Raw genomic sequence first — 14745 nt, forward strand, 5'->3', positions numbered from 1 at the left:
AGGCAACGTTGGTAATATTTATACCTGATAGGTGCCGGGTTTGACGCAAGTTTGCTGGACATAAGACGTCAATTAAAGATGTCACTAGGAAGTGATAGTTATCAGTTGCTCATTAGAGTTCCATTACTAATCAAAACATAGCAAACGGGGATTTCCAGGTTTGCTAAGTTTTTATCTTGTTGAAGAACTCGGAGTGTTATCTAGGAATATCAGATAGGGACTGCTGCACTGTCATTGCACTAATTGGTCGCAAAGGAAGTAGCAGAGAGTCATGCTGGAATGTGGCTCTGTTCGTGTGAGGCCAGAGATGACTTTTCAGAAAATCGCACTTGAACGGTTATGCCAATATAGGGAATAAATGGATTTATAGCCGAATAGGGGCATAAGGTCACAGTATTGATCAGGAACCTAGATAAACACGCAACAGTACTGACGACTTCTAAGACCACTGTACTAGCTGCAGCAAATAAACACCATCTTCTACGCCAGACGAAGGGTCCGTGTCTCTGTTTTTGACAAGGCAGGTGAATCCCGGGGATTTCAGGCGTACCCTGCGCCGCCGGGCCTTAAGGCTGCGGTTTTCCAGGGATTACCAATATTGGAGACCTGTGGGTAAGAGAAGTCATGTCATTCGCTGCGATCAAAAAGAAGTATGGAATGACTGACACAGAATTATATCGATACACCCAGATCCGGCATGCACTCCAGGGCGCTATAGCCCCAGGAACCACATTGACCGACGCCTCTCCACTTGAGCATAGGCTCCTCACGGATCACCTAGATAAAAAAGCCATCTCACAAACATATAGAAAACTGGTCAACTTTCCTGACCCCACTGTGATTCTACGTAGCAGGTGGGAGGTGGATCTGGGGGACATTGATGACTCGGACTGGATGGAGGCCCTGGCGTCAGCCAGAGAAGCAGCGATCTCATCCCGCCTGAAATTAAAACAGCTCAAAGTCCTGCACATGGTATATTTCTCTCGCACCATGATACACAAACTGAGACACGCTCCTGACCCACTTTGCCTGCGGGGGTGCGGACAAACCCGCACATACTACCATACATTATGGGATTGCCCCAAAATACGATCATATTGGGAACAAGTGTTGGAACAAATTTCGGAGGTGAGCGGGGTGGAAGTCCTAGCGGACCCTAGATGTTGTCTTCTAAACATGTGGCAACCAACAGACCTTAATGTGACGCAGAAAGCTTGGGCTACGTTGGGAATGGCCATTGCAAAGCGGAATGTAGCGAGGAACTGGGGCTCTGGGGTGACACCCACACAATCACAATGGGAAAATGATATGGACATCGCAATGGTAGCCGAAAAAGCGATATACACTCATAGGGGCTGCCCCAGGAAGTGGATGCGGATATGGGGGAAATGGAATGAATACCGGGGAAACCTATGTGAACCTCCGGAAACAGAGCTGACACCTGACAACAGCCCATGAACGGGGAGGTCTCCGATATACTAGCTGGGACTTCAAGAATGTGGAGGGTGGGGGAGGCGGATGAGGATGCTTAGTGGGGCAGGTAAAGTCGAGATGCTGTTTTTGAACCTAATTGTGTGAAAGCTAACAGACCATGTATAATCGATCAATGTAAGAAGAGAGGACTGTACTTAAGTGTTATGTAACAGTAAGTTTGATGAAATAAAATAAAAAAGTGTTTTAAAAAAAAATCTACTACCAAAAGGGACCCTTTCCACCCCCTATTGTCTATATTCTTGCCATTTTTTAGGAAAGTCTGTCAGGCCATTTTGACGCTATGTCTGTCTTTAAAGTCTATGGCAACTACATTGGTCGAAAACTTGTTTTGGGACACTCCTTATTTCTTTGCACACAGTTAACAAATCCCCACGAAACTTTGCACCAACAGCCAGTGAAGAAATGCAATAGGTCTGCAACGTTTCGCGGACATTCGTCATCATCACACCTTGACAAAGTTATTTGCAAGCAAAAATCTGTGATATTTCTATCTCTTACAATCCTAACTAGCGTCACTCTGTAACAAATATATATACATATTTCACATGCCTAATGCAAGTAAAATTAAATTGAAAAACTTTTAACATCGGGCACAAAGAATTACAAAAAGAGCAAGGGTAGTCAATATCAAAAGCGTACTAATTTTACAAACTTTTTTTAAGGACAGGCAGCTTCTCAGAGAATGTTGTAATGGCCATGTATAAAGTTTATGTAAAACAATGGGATGGTTTCAAGCATGTTAAGCCCTGGAGAGAGAGGAGAACTATTGGGACTTGGCTGCGCGGGCAGACTGAACCAGGCAGCAAATGATCCCGACTTTTCCAGGCTCTGTTGAAATGTTTATTTATAACTCCCACCGTCTGGAGGAAGCCTTGCCAATCAAAACACTCGAAGGGTTTTCCAACTGGTTGGGAACGTTTATTCTCAAGAAATCTCTTTCTGAGAGTACCCAAGACATTCGATATGACTTAAGCTGTAAAATTAGTTTCAGAACAGTGGACAGCCTTTTTACCCTACTGCGTAACTATTTAGGAAATTAACCCCACCAGGGCCGCTAGAGCAGCCGCATAAATCCGCTTTACTACAAGTGGTTGCATTAAAATAAACTGCATGCTAGCCGCTCTTGTTATTAAACATAATTGTGTTACTTCATATTAAACTGGTATGCTCCGAAAATTGAGCTAATAACCCATTCCCAGCTGATGTGAAGCCACAAGGTAGTTTTAAAAGTTGATTGTCAACGTGCTCTTGTGTCAAATGTATTACAGCTGCATTTTTTGGGTTTTGTAAGTACCTTTTGTCCTAAAACAATGTGAATCAGCAGTCAAGTCAAAACTAGAGGTGGGCATGCAAAAAACCCAAAAACAAAGGATAAAACGTTGGTATTAGAATCGAGAGAAAACGTCATCCATCTAGTTGGGAAACTGCTGAATGTGAAACAAGAAATCCTGTAACCAATCCTACCTTCCCGCTTGACTAAATATTGTGATCGAAGGCAAATATTTTATTTTACATAGCCTCATTTCGCTTCATTATCAGATATGACAGCAACTTCCAAAATGTGAATTCCGAGTGTGCTCGGCTCTCCCGGTTAATGCTTAGCGTTGGTGGCAGCCATCCTCCACAATAAAGATCGGCGTGTTTTGGGCTCGAGGGCCTAAGAGGACATCGAAGTGAGCCAGATTCAGGGCTCGAGCCTGGCTCGAGCTTTACGTACCTCTCCTACCTCCATCCAAAACACCCATCACTTGACTGCACCCAGTAATTTGGTTGCACCAGGCCAAAATGTGGTCTGGAATGGAGAATACATTAATCTTAAATGGGGGACCAGCCTTAACTGAGATCTCTTTTGCAGCAGCTCGTTCACAGCTTGTTCACGGGTGCCATTGCAGTTTTCTTTTTCTTTTTCCATGTAAATATATATTTTTTTTACATACAATAAAAAATTACAGAAAAAAAAAAAAAAAAAAAAGACATATTTTCTCAATGTGATTTAACTACAATTGGACAAACTGCGAATGAGAGGTCAAGGCAGTGCACACTCCCTTCTATCACCTTCTTAACCGGCAGGCCATAGAATGGGCCATTTTCAACACTAGAAGAATTGAGTGTGTGATGTCAAGGCCATTCGTCAGCCGTAGAAATCAGGAGTTAGAAGGAATGTTCTCACTAATTATTTTTCGAATGTGGTAGCACAATGGGTGGGTACAACTTCTTCTGAAATCTGTGCAAAACGAGTACTAGGGTGTGGCACCAAGCAACAGAACAGGCTACCACATCGAAGTAGGAACTAAGATGAGTCTCCACACAACCTCAACTTATTTTAGTCAACAAATGTCAACTTCGAAGTACATTTTCCAGTATATAGAGTTAAAAGGACATAAGCATGAATCCTGCACTCAAAGTCTAAGTCATAATTATGTTTTCCCGCCCATCCCCCTTATTAAAAAAAAGTTGCCCTGTCAATAACTGGATTAAGCATCTGGAGTTCCACAGAAATCCAATGGAAACCATGTTTGTGGATTTGGGATGGATGAGAGGAAACCCCAAGCCTGTTACTGGACAGTGTCTCCTCTCCTTGATGTGTAGAACCTGGACATCTCGAGTAGGACAAAACCATGAAACATTCTCTCATACTTTTCCTTTTCTTGGGAGTTGATTAATGTGCCCAGAGCCCCGAAACTATAGATCTATCCACACTTCCCAGCTGTCCTTCCCCAGCGGAACGAACCATCCTTCAGAGCCACATCTGTATATACCACCCCCTTTCTTCCAATGGTAGAAAACTTCCTTCCACTAATTAGATTTTGGCAGACAGCACAATAACAGCAGCAGACTTCTCTTTCACGCCTGACAATTCTAGAAGAGTTCTGCTAACCCCTTGCTTGGCACCTCACACCTCCCCACCTCACTGGTGTTTGAAATCTTGGTCCACCCGGAAGCATAAACACTGTTCTATGTGCCTAAATGTGAGATGATCCATCATCCTTTGCAAATGGTCTCACTCTAGTAACTAATATAAAATAATAACCTTCTGGGCCCTGTATACACTACACACAGAGCATTGCAGGAGAAATTGAGCTTCCTGAACCATCAGACAGGAACTGAAGCCTGCTGCTGGCAGATGCTAGTGAAAAGCGGAACTATGTCGGCCAGAAAGCTATGCATTGTGGACCAAAAATGAGAGCCCAGGCCAAACGTACAACCCACTAAAAGGGGATAGTCCACAGCTATGCATGTGCTGCATGAATGCATTATCTCTTTTAATAGAACACAGACCTTAATGCCTTTTCTGATCTGAAGGCCTTAAAAATGCCACCCAACTCTCTGAAAACTGTCCTACTTCCTGCCAACACCTCCAGCCCTCCAGCATCCCAACACACCACGGACCCTTCCATCCCTTGCTGCACTATTCTGCTGGTTGGGAGCAACTTGGGGAACTTCAGAGCAACCACCTCTAATCATTATTATACACATACGAGAGGCCATAGAAGGCAAAGCAAAATACCCACATGCTCAGCCAATCCCAGCCAGGCTTTCCCAACACTAATGATGCAGACACACTATTAACACTGGCAAGAGGGTGATGCCCTTTGGAACTGAGAGGGCCTCCTAAGCAATGGCATTTCTAGTGTCCTACTTGTTAACGGCCAACCATACATATATTTATAAGATCAGCTTACTTTCCAAAATGTTGCTTTGCTAGCCCTGGCTCGGTAGTTCCTTTCAGATGCTGGTCCAGGGAGTGTCAGAAACGTTTCAGTCACAAGCAACAGTTACAATCAATAGAGAAAATGTTGAAATATAGAGCGCACCACTGGCTAAAGAGTATTTATTTGCAATGTCTTCCACCAAGAAAGATTGAATGGAAAACTTTGATAGTGTCCGGAGATAGGGGGCGAACATATCTTGTCTCCTGTAGGGGCCCTGCAGAGTCGAAGTCCAGGAACAGGGGGGTGCGACCCACAATTTCCCCCAAGCCACCTTGCTGCACCCCAGGAAGGCAGCGACTACTGGCAGGCAGTCGCACTCTCAGATTGTGATGGGTTGTTTGCCGAGTTGTAAGTGGTGAGGGCCTTGGTGCCCTCGAAGTCGGCGTGCTTTCCCAGCGCCCCCGGAACGATGCTCCGCACAGCGCTCTGCAGCTCCCGGCTGGTTAGCGTCTTACGCCGGCTGTAGCGGACCAGGCGCTCAGCCTCCTGCGCCAGGCTCTCGCATAACGTAGTCACGGTAGAGTTCACCATGGACATAGCCTCCGAGGAGATGCCGACCCCTGGGTGCACGTGCCTCAACACCCGCGACACGTACAGAGAGAAGGAATCCCTCTTCGGTTTGCGTCGCGACACCTTGGGGTGCGAGGCCGCCTTCTTCACCTTCTTCAGGGTGCGTCCCACCTTCTGCTTACACGCTCGCTTTCCGGGGCGACGGTTCCTCGCTGACTTCGACATCCTCTCAGCTCCGCCAGGCCTCTGGTGCCGGCGCCCAGCGCGAGCTACTTATATACCTGTACATGACGCAAATTACGTCGTAGTGGTCTTTTGTGAAGTTTCTTGCGCGTTGGAAATATTGTCGCCAGCGGTACAGAAATTCAGAGGTGAATAGCTGAGCCCTTTTTTACCTCAACTAGATCAAAATGATGATTTCTTCTAAGTCAAGCGTGAATTCGTGATGTTTACAATTTATTTTCAGGTTGTTTTCAAAATTCCAGGTTTATAGAGCCATTTAAAACGCATCAGTAGTTTCTCAAGAAAGTAGGAAATTGTACGCAGTCATAGTCCCCCTGTCTCCAAAACGAAAGCGGAAAGGACAACCCCTCCCATTCCTGGTCCCTTCCTTGTAAGTATTGTGATATGGAACGTGCCAGTAAGCAGGTTCCGTTCTTTTTGGGTAGAGTTTACACAAGTACAGGCTTAGATACATGTTCTTTAATGTAAGTAGCAAATGCCTGAATGCGGTGTCAGCTAATTGTTTTATTTAATTGTAAGTGGCTACGTGCGCGAAACCTTTTTTTCTTTCCTCTGCAGATTTGGCGGATTGTCCTAAGAACATGTTTTTTCGTTGCAGATGGATGCTGCTCAGAAAAGTTTTGGGCTGGTCAAAGCTTGAAGTGGGATGAAAAAATGGGGGGGGGGGGGGGATCTCTTAAATGAGCGTGGCCCATGTAATTAAGGGCGTGGCTTAAAACACATAAACTCTTAAAATCTGTGCTTAGCATCGTGTGCCACCCCACTGGTATTTTGTTGTTTCTGTCATTTCGCCCAGAAACACAACAAGTAACATTACACCTACAATGAGCTAGGACTATTATCTTTGTCAATGGATTTTAGTTGCATAAGATAAACAACAACTATGGCTTTGTCCTATGTATTATTGAAATTGCTTTAGTTCTGAAATGACGAGATTCTGCAAGAACTATAATGAGTCTCTTTGTAGTTTCATGAAATCCAGTAAAGCGTGGTACTGCTGCCGAGTTAAGATTTATTTTTCACTCTGATGACGAAGGCAAAAATAGAGAGCCCGATAGGGACCCGTCTCACCACCAGTGTTTTAGAACTGCAAGTGCACTGCCAGTGCTGAGAACCGACAGGACCTAGCCTACCTAAAGCCCTGGGGCTGGTGCAAGAACAGGGCAGAGTTCTCTCAGTTACATCAGGGGTTTCCATGATCGGGTTGTAAAGTATTAAGCTTCGCATGGGCATTTTTATAGGTTGCTCAAGTTTCAAGACTGCCAGTGAAAAATCACATGATCCCCTAAGACTTTGATAGCTCAAAATGTAATACAAACAAATGTTTTACACAGCATTAAAGACCAGAGTGTGGCATCTAAGCAAACAAGCATTAGCAAAGCCAATATGTCTCGCCTCTGCTAGAGCTATTGGCTTTGGCAATGTGTTTTAGCCATGTTGTACACCAGTTTGGCTGCTGTCCAGTATGGCTAAAAGTTACTGGCATGGGGTAGGTTGTACTGGGGCAAATTGTGGTAGAGAGGATTGAGGCAGATTGGCGTAGAGTGGAGAGGGGGTACAGTGGGTTAGAACAGAGTGAGGTCGAGCGGGGTAAATTTGAGTCGGGGAGTTGGGTAGATTAGTGTGGTAAATGGAGTGGGTCAGATTGAATTGTGGTAGATTGGAGTGGAGAGGGGTAGATTGGGGTGGAGTGGGGTAGGCTGGAGTGGACTAGGTTAGAGTAGATTAGATTGGGGTGGATTGAAGTAGGGTAGATCGAAGTAGATTGGGGTAGAGTTAAGTGGGCAATATTGGGGTAGGGTGGAGTGCGATGGATTGGGTATGAGTGGAATGGTGGGGAATTGGGCAGATTGGAGTGGAGTGGAGTCAAGTAGATTGAAGCGTAGTGGAGAAGATTTGGTAGATTATAGCAGGGTAGAATGGAATTGAGTGGGGGTAGATTGGGGTAGTTTTGAGTGAGGTAGATTGGAGTTTAGCGGAGTAGGGTAGATTGGAGAAGTGGGGTCAATTGGAATGGTTTGGTGTAGATAGTGATAGGATGTGGTTGAGCTAGGTAGAATGGGGGTAGATTGGAGTGGAATGGAGTAGATTGAAGTCAAGTACATTGGATTTGTGGAGTGGGTAGATTGAATTTGGGTAGATTGGGTGGAGTTGGTAAATTAGAGTGGAGTAGGTAGATTGGAACGGATTGGAGTACACTAGAGAGGAGAGGAGTTGATTAGGGTGGGATAGATTAGGTGGATTATGGTAGGGTAGATTGGAGTGAAATGAGGTAGATTGAAGTGGAGGGGGGTACAGTTGAGTGAGATAGATAGGAGTGGGGTAGGGTAACATGGGGTAGATTGGAGTGGAGTGAGGTAGATTGGAGTGGAGTAGGTTTGAGTGAAGTTAGATAAAATGGTGTGGGGTAGATTTGAGTTGGGTAGATTGGGTTAGGATGGTGTCAATTGAAGTGGATTGGATTAGACTGGAGTAGATTGGGATTGATTTCAGTGGGGTAGTTTGGAGTGGGGCAGGTTGGATGGGGTAGATTTGAGTAGGTAGTTTGGGATGGAGTGGGAAAGGGTAGGTGGAGTGAGGTGATGCGAGGATTGGGGTGGAGTAGGTTAGAGTGGACTTGAGTGGGGTAGATTTGAGTTGCATCTGGAAGTGTGAAAAGTAGTGTGGTAGACTGGGGTATAGTGGAGAGGGCTAGATTGGTAGACTGGGTGGATTGGAGTGGGGTTCAATGGGAAAGAGTGGAGTGGTTAGTTTTGAGTGGACTGGAGTTGGATAGATTGGAGTGGAGTCGAGATTAGAGTAGGGTGAGATATATTGGGGACAATTTGATTGGAGTGGGGTAGATTGGAGTGGGGTAGATTGGAGTGGGGTAGATTAGGTTGGAGTGGAGTGGGGTACGTTCGGTGGATTAGAGTGGGGTAGATTGGAGAGACATGGGGGACTCTCCTGCCTAAGATCCAAAAGAGCATGTAATAAAGAACGCCCCTATATCCAAATTCAAGTGAGAGCTTTGCTGGGCCTCACAGGCTATTACCACAGCCTGTTGGGGGTACAGGAGCATTGTTGCACCACCACAGAGCTGTCCGCCTGAATAAACCTGACTTCAGCAAGGATTTTTTTCATGCAGACAGATGCTTTAGAGCATGACATGGGGTGTCTATCAGCTAAATGATGGTAAGGAGCACCCCATAGCACTTATCAGAAGATGACTTCTACCTAGGGAACAGGAGTGGAGTGTCATTGAGAGAGGAAGCCTTAGCAGTGGTCTGGTCACTGACGAGGTGGAAACCATGAATATTTGTCTCTGAGCTTAAAGACAAAATGTAATAAGGTACATTTTAACCACTCGTCCACTCCCTCTTCTTCTAAGGATGCTACAGGAGTGGGCGAGCTTGCTTGAGCCACTCCTTCCTTTTGCTGTGCATCCTCAGCTTCAGTGTCATCTTTGCAGGTTTAACAAGTTCACACCACATGATCTGCTTCCCTGCACTCCATTGTACCCCGCCTCTCTATGGCTGGCATCTCTGTACTCTGTACTGCATTGAGCCACTCTAAAGTCCCTGGGAAGCCGGTTTCGGCAAGCAGAGGTCTGGGTGCTTGTTAATCAGACCAAACAACTGTATGTAGAGACATAGCTCTTTTGGTAGCTCCAGAACAAGCACTAGCAGGATGAAGCCAGTATTCAGTGTAGCTTGTGGCTCACCTCCCGTCTGTAAGCTATTTACCACCCCAGTCTCGCTGCCTCTGGAGAAAGGCTGTGGAAGTGGTTGTTGTAGCAACAGACAGATGTATGAGTTGTAAGGTGTCATAGATGCCCAGAGATAAAGGTGAGTAAAGAAAGAGTAATTTAAAATCACTTTGAGATATGTATGTTAGTAGAAATGTGTTTATATTTAATTTATTCTTGAAACCTAAGAGTTTGAAAACCTCTTGCTAAAGTTTTTGTTAGATTTTCATCGCATTTTTAAATATGCTCGGGTCAGTGTAAAACCACAAGGTAGCATACTGGAAACTCATGGTTTATTCAAGGCTTTATTAGACAGCTCTTATGTGGGGATCCTGGATGCTGAGTCTTAGGTTCTCAGACCCTAGTGGTTTCTGGGACTGGCTGTTGGATTTACTTTTATGCAGCTGTTGAAATATTGTGGTTCTACTGGCAGGGTTGCATCCTGTCACCGAAATGGCACAACATATTGGTGATGTAATTAGCATCAGCGTGCAAATAAACAGCCTGGTGTTAATTTATTGATTATCTAAGCTGCCTGACTTGGATTTTAATTAGTGGTATTGAACTTTAGTGATATTATTTTGAGACTGCCATTACCACAGTTAGGCTAGATGGTGCAGAATGAATTAAAATCTATATAGCGACCGGATTGGCTGCCTGAAGTTTGTCCATGCCCCCTCACACTATATTTTGATAAACGTCAATGTGGCTCAATTACAATCTATCTTGTGCAGCGGTGGACTGGTGTTTTATACCAGAGCATGTTATACTTAAGCTTGTCTTTTTAATAGTGTCACTGAATTAAAGCGACATTAATTCAAAGCACACCATTGTGGAGTGATTGCCTGCCTGAATTCTGGCCACATTCTTTAACCAATCAATGAACTAATGCAGCTCAGCTGTATGAAGAGCACAGATGCAATACTCACTCTGATAACCAAAGTGTCAAGTAGCAATGGCAAACAATCTCAGAATTCAAATAGAACTGATAAATAAATGCTAGAGGAAGATAGCCTCGGAAGATTCTAATTTACTCGCCACTTGAAGCAACCAAAGGGACGCTGAAGAGAGAAGAGGTACCAATGGCAATCAGGAAGACATAAGAGTCTGTGCCTAGATTTACACATAATCGAAGAAGCACAATAATACCACTCATGAAAAATGGATGGTGAAAAAACATCTTGCAGAAAGTAGCAACTAGCTTGAGTGATGGGGTTCAAAAATTGGAAATGCCATTTGGAACCAATTTGAAAGCAAATAAACGTTTCTTTTGTGGGCTGATTATTTATAAAGAAGGAATTCTTCCCAGTATATGAAACGTAATAATGGCTGGTTGATGAGAAAATCAATGCAATTTTTAAACAAGTATTATAATTAGGCAACGGCAATTGGTGGTGGGGACGTCGACTCTGAATACACCAAACGTTGAACACTGAGATCAAAATGTAATATACAATTTAACGATCCAAGGGTGACAACGGAGGTCACATATTTAGGTATAAAAATTAAAACTCAAATGCAAGAGATAGTGGACACTAATTGGGAAGAGATAACATACTAGGTTAAGCAATCATTAGAGAGATGGGGCGACTGCAATTATCTATAATAGGAAGAGAGAACATCATTAAGATGAATGTTCTTGCAAAGATATTATATTTATTTCGGAGCATACCATTGGAATTCCCAACAAAATATATACAACAACTTCAGTCCATGTGTCTGAAATTGTTCTGGGCCCCGGGAAAAACTCGACGTGCTATGAAATGGTTAACGCTTCCGGAAGAAAGGGTGGACGAGGTTTACTGGATTTTTTATTTTATTATTATGTTTGTTTTATGCAAAGAATGAGGTTTATGCTGACAGGTGAGCCTATGGAGGACGAAGCGGATTCACCTTCGATATTCTTTTTGTTCTTAGGAAAATATGCAAAAGGATGTCTATTTAAGGAGCTGGAGGGTAAATATTACAAGCATACACGTTTTAAGGTATTAGATTCAGCTTTTAAAGTATGGAGAAGTGTCAGGAAACTTATAAATCTGGGTAGAATTACATATTATACTCCTTTCAGTGCTGAAAAAGTACTTCCTTCTGTTTTTTGGGACAACATGGCAAAGGGCTGGTCAAAAAAAGGGGTATGCAAAATTGAAGATTTATATGATATAAACACAATATTTGCTACATATGGAAAATTTGTTGACAAATATAAACTGCCCCAATCATTTTTTAAATACCTCCAAATGCGAGATTTTTGTTTAAAAAAACAAATTAAGCCTTCTCCTAATAAATTAGTGGAGGGGATTCGCCTTAAGAAAAGGATATGCTCGCTGTATTTGATTCTGATGGAGTTTAGAGATGAGGATATGCAAAAATACAATATGTACTGGCAAAATCAGTTAGGAGATCTTGAACTGGATATTCAAGATACTTTATGTATGGCTAAGGAGATATGCTTGGCTGCTAATTTAAAAACTCAAATATATAAGACGGTTTTCAGGTTATATTATACTCCTAAGCGGATGGCAACCTGGGGTAACAAATATGATGGGAAATGTTTCCGTTGTGCTGATCCGGATGCTGATATGTTGCATATTTTTTTTCAATGTAATAAGCTGTCGCAATTCTTGACTAGCATTGAGACATTTATTTCAACGGTGCTGCAAAGTACGCTTTAGATTTCTCCGGCACTTATGCTATTGGGAGTAGGACAAGATGTACATAACGATTCTATATTAAGTGAGCACAAATATTTTTTATTTTTAGCTATGACGGTAGCGCGTTTATGTATTGCAATGGAATGGTTACAGCCGGAGGCTCCAACATTTGAATTTTGGAGGGCCAAGCTTTAGAATATCTATGAATTGGAATGGAGCTTATATGCTCTGAAGGGGGCCAGAAAAAACAAATTGGTTTGCTAATTTGGGGTGCTCTTACAGATTACTTGGAGGCACGATGTGCTTAGTAATATTTAGTTTGTACTTTAATTGTTAAATGTTTGATGATTACTGAATTGCACTGTCCCTTAAAGATGCGTCTTATGCTTTGTTTTATTTTGTTTTATTGATAACTGTACCAAGTGAATGAGTTTAACTGCCAGTGTCATATTTGTATCAACTATTTGAATGCTATCGGTACTGTCACTGATATAACCGTGGAAATAAAAAAAATGAAAAAGAGATCGAAATGTTAACTGCCCTCGAGAGTTGTAATCAACATCTTGAGGTTGTCGATGATCTGCAAATTATACCTGCAAAAGTGGAAACCGCTAAGCTTGTCTTGGTTAATATAGAATGTGAGGAAATAGGCAATAGAGGAGGGTGATAACTCCCAGTTCAACTCAGACAAAGTGGACTCTCCTTTTGAAAAAGACATTTGTGTAAAAATAAATTAATGCTTAAGAATATAATGAAAAAACTATTTTTGTATCTAACATAAACAATAGAGAAGGTTGAACTAATCAGGATCAAGCAACGTCGATCCAATGCATATAATTGAAAAATAGAGGAAGCTATTAATAGGATTTCAATTTTCAGGCCATGAGAACAAGTAAAAGTGTAGAAAAAGTTTCACAAGAGAGAGAAAGGAATATGTAAACTATAGTTAAAATATGCGAGAAAGCACCCAGTTCTACCGATAAGGACCCACAGGTAAGGACAGTAGGAGTAGGTGCCAGGTTACTGACATCTTTAACAAGGACGAAAGGACCACAAAGACAAATTTATGGAGTGAAACAGGGAAACTGAATGAGCAGAGACATTGATCTCACAACAGACGGATGAAGGCCAGTTAGTTACTGATATATAAATCACCATGGGGTGACCCAGTATCCCTCAGAACCTGGGCAATACAATATATTATCAACAGTGGTTCTGTCGGGTTCAAAGACTGATTTCTTCAAAACATATCTAATAACCTTTTTCTTTTGGTTATTTAGTCACAGAGCGAGCTCGGCTAGCTATTCAAGCTCTCTTCTCCTCTTTATAATACAAATCCACACTAAGAAACAAACATCAATTTATCAAATAGTTATTCATTGACAGATGCTTCGCATAATTTTCATTTAATTTGAAGTTCAATTCACAGTTCATGAAAAATTAATTACAACGGCGCAATATTAGAAAAAAGGTGAGCAAACAAGTCACACAATAAGTGCAGTGATAACATTCAAAGTGTACTATATACAGTGAATCAAGAAGGAAAGGAAAGGAAACAGATAAATAGTTTAAATGGCCAGTATATATCTCTATTGCGGATTTTACAGAGTATATTTTGATTGGAAATATTTGACAAATGGAAATCCTGTACTGGTCCAAACAAAAAGTGTCGACGTTTCGACCCTCTGGACGCCTTGATTGTGGGTCTAGGGCAGGTCTTCTTCAGGACAAAGGGAAGGGATTGCACCTAACAAGTTAAAATATGTACAAATTTAGTGTGGATTTAAAATTAGTGTGGATTCAAACAAAGTGTAGTGATAATTACATACACTCACCAAGTTGATCTTTCCACAGCTAGGGCCTATGAAGTGGATAATGTGGTCGAATTACTCACATCTGAAAAATTGTAAGCGTATGCATCTAATTAGTGTACAACGCTCATAGAGGTTGCAACTCTTCATATTACTACATTGTAAATTGATACTTATCGGTTGTGATTCACTCACCCAGTTGTATAAAGCTGGGACCAAACCAGTTGAGGCTTCCTTAGTTAGCCGATCCTGGACAATATATTGCAATTATCAACTGTTGACCTGTAAATTTAGGGAGGGAGTTTAATTAGGAGCTTCTCCAATAAAGGAAACATTCATTACGCGTCTGAGGCTTGTTTACAGCGCTTGGTATAAACGACTTTTTAGAGAAACATGAGAAAAAAGATTCTCAAGATATTTGATTCCATCATAGTTCAGGATTATTGAAAAAATCAAAATAGAATTAGGCTAGTAAACTCACCAAGGCAAGTCGGATTCAGGTCATATAGCCTTGCCAATTTTGATTCTTGTAAGTTCAGGGCAGTGTTTTGGAGTCATACGACCTAAAAGATAGTGATTATGACTGATTAAGAATC

At 42.4% G+C, this 14745-nt stretch overlaps 1 pseudogene; it reads right to left on the bottom strand.

The window, feature by feature from the left end:
- Positions 1-5504: 5504 nt before the first annotated feature.
- Positions 5505-5942, bottom strand: LOC147679570 (histone H2B pseudogene; annotated as a pseudogene).
- Between the last annotated feature and the right edge of the window lie 8803 nt (positions 5943-14745).

Source organism: Lissotriton vulgaris, chromosome 11 (assembly GCF_964263255.1).
Source record: "Lissotriton vulgaris chromosome 11, aLisVul1.2, whole genome shotgun sequence".
NCBI lineage: Eukaryota > Metazoa > Chordata > Amphibia > Caudata > Salamandridae > Lissotriton > Lissotriton vulgaris.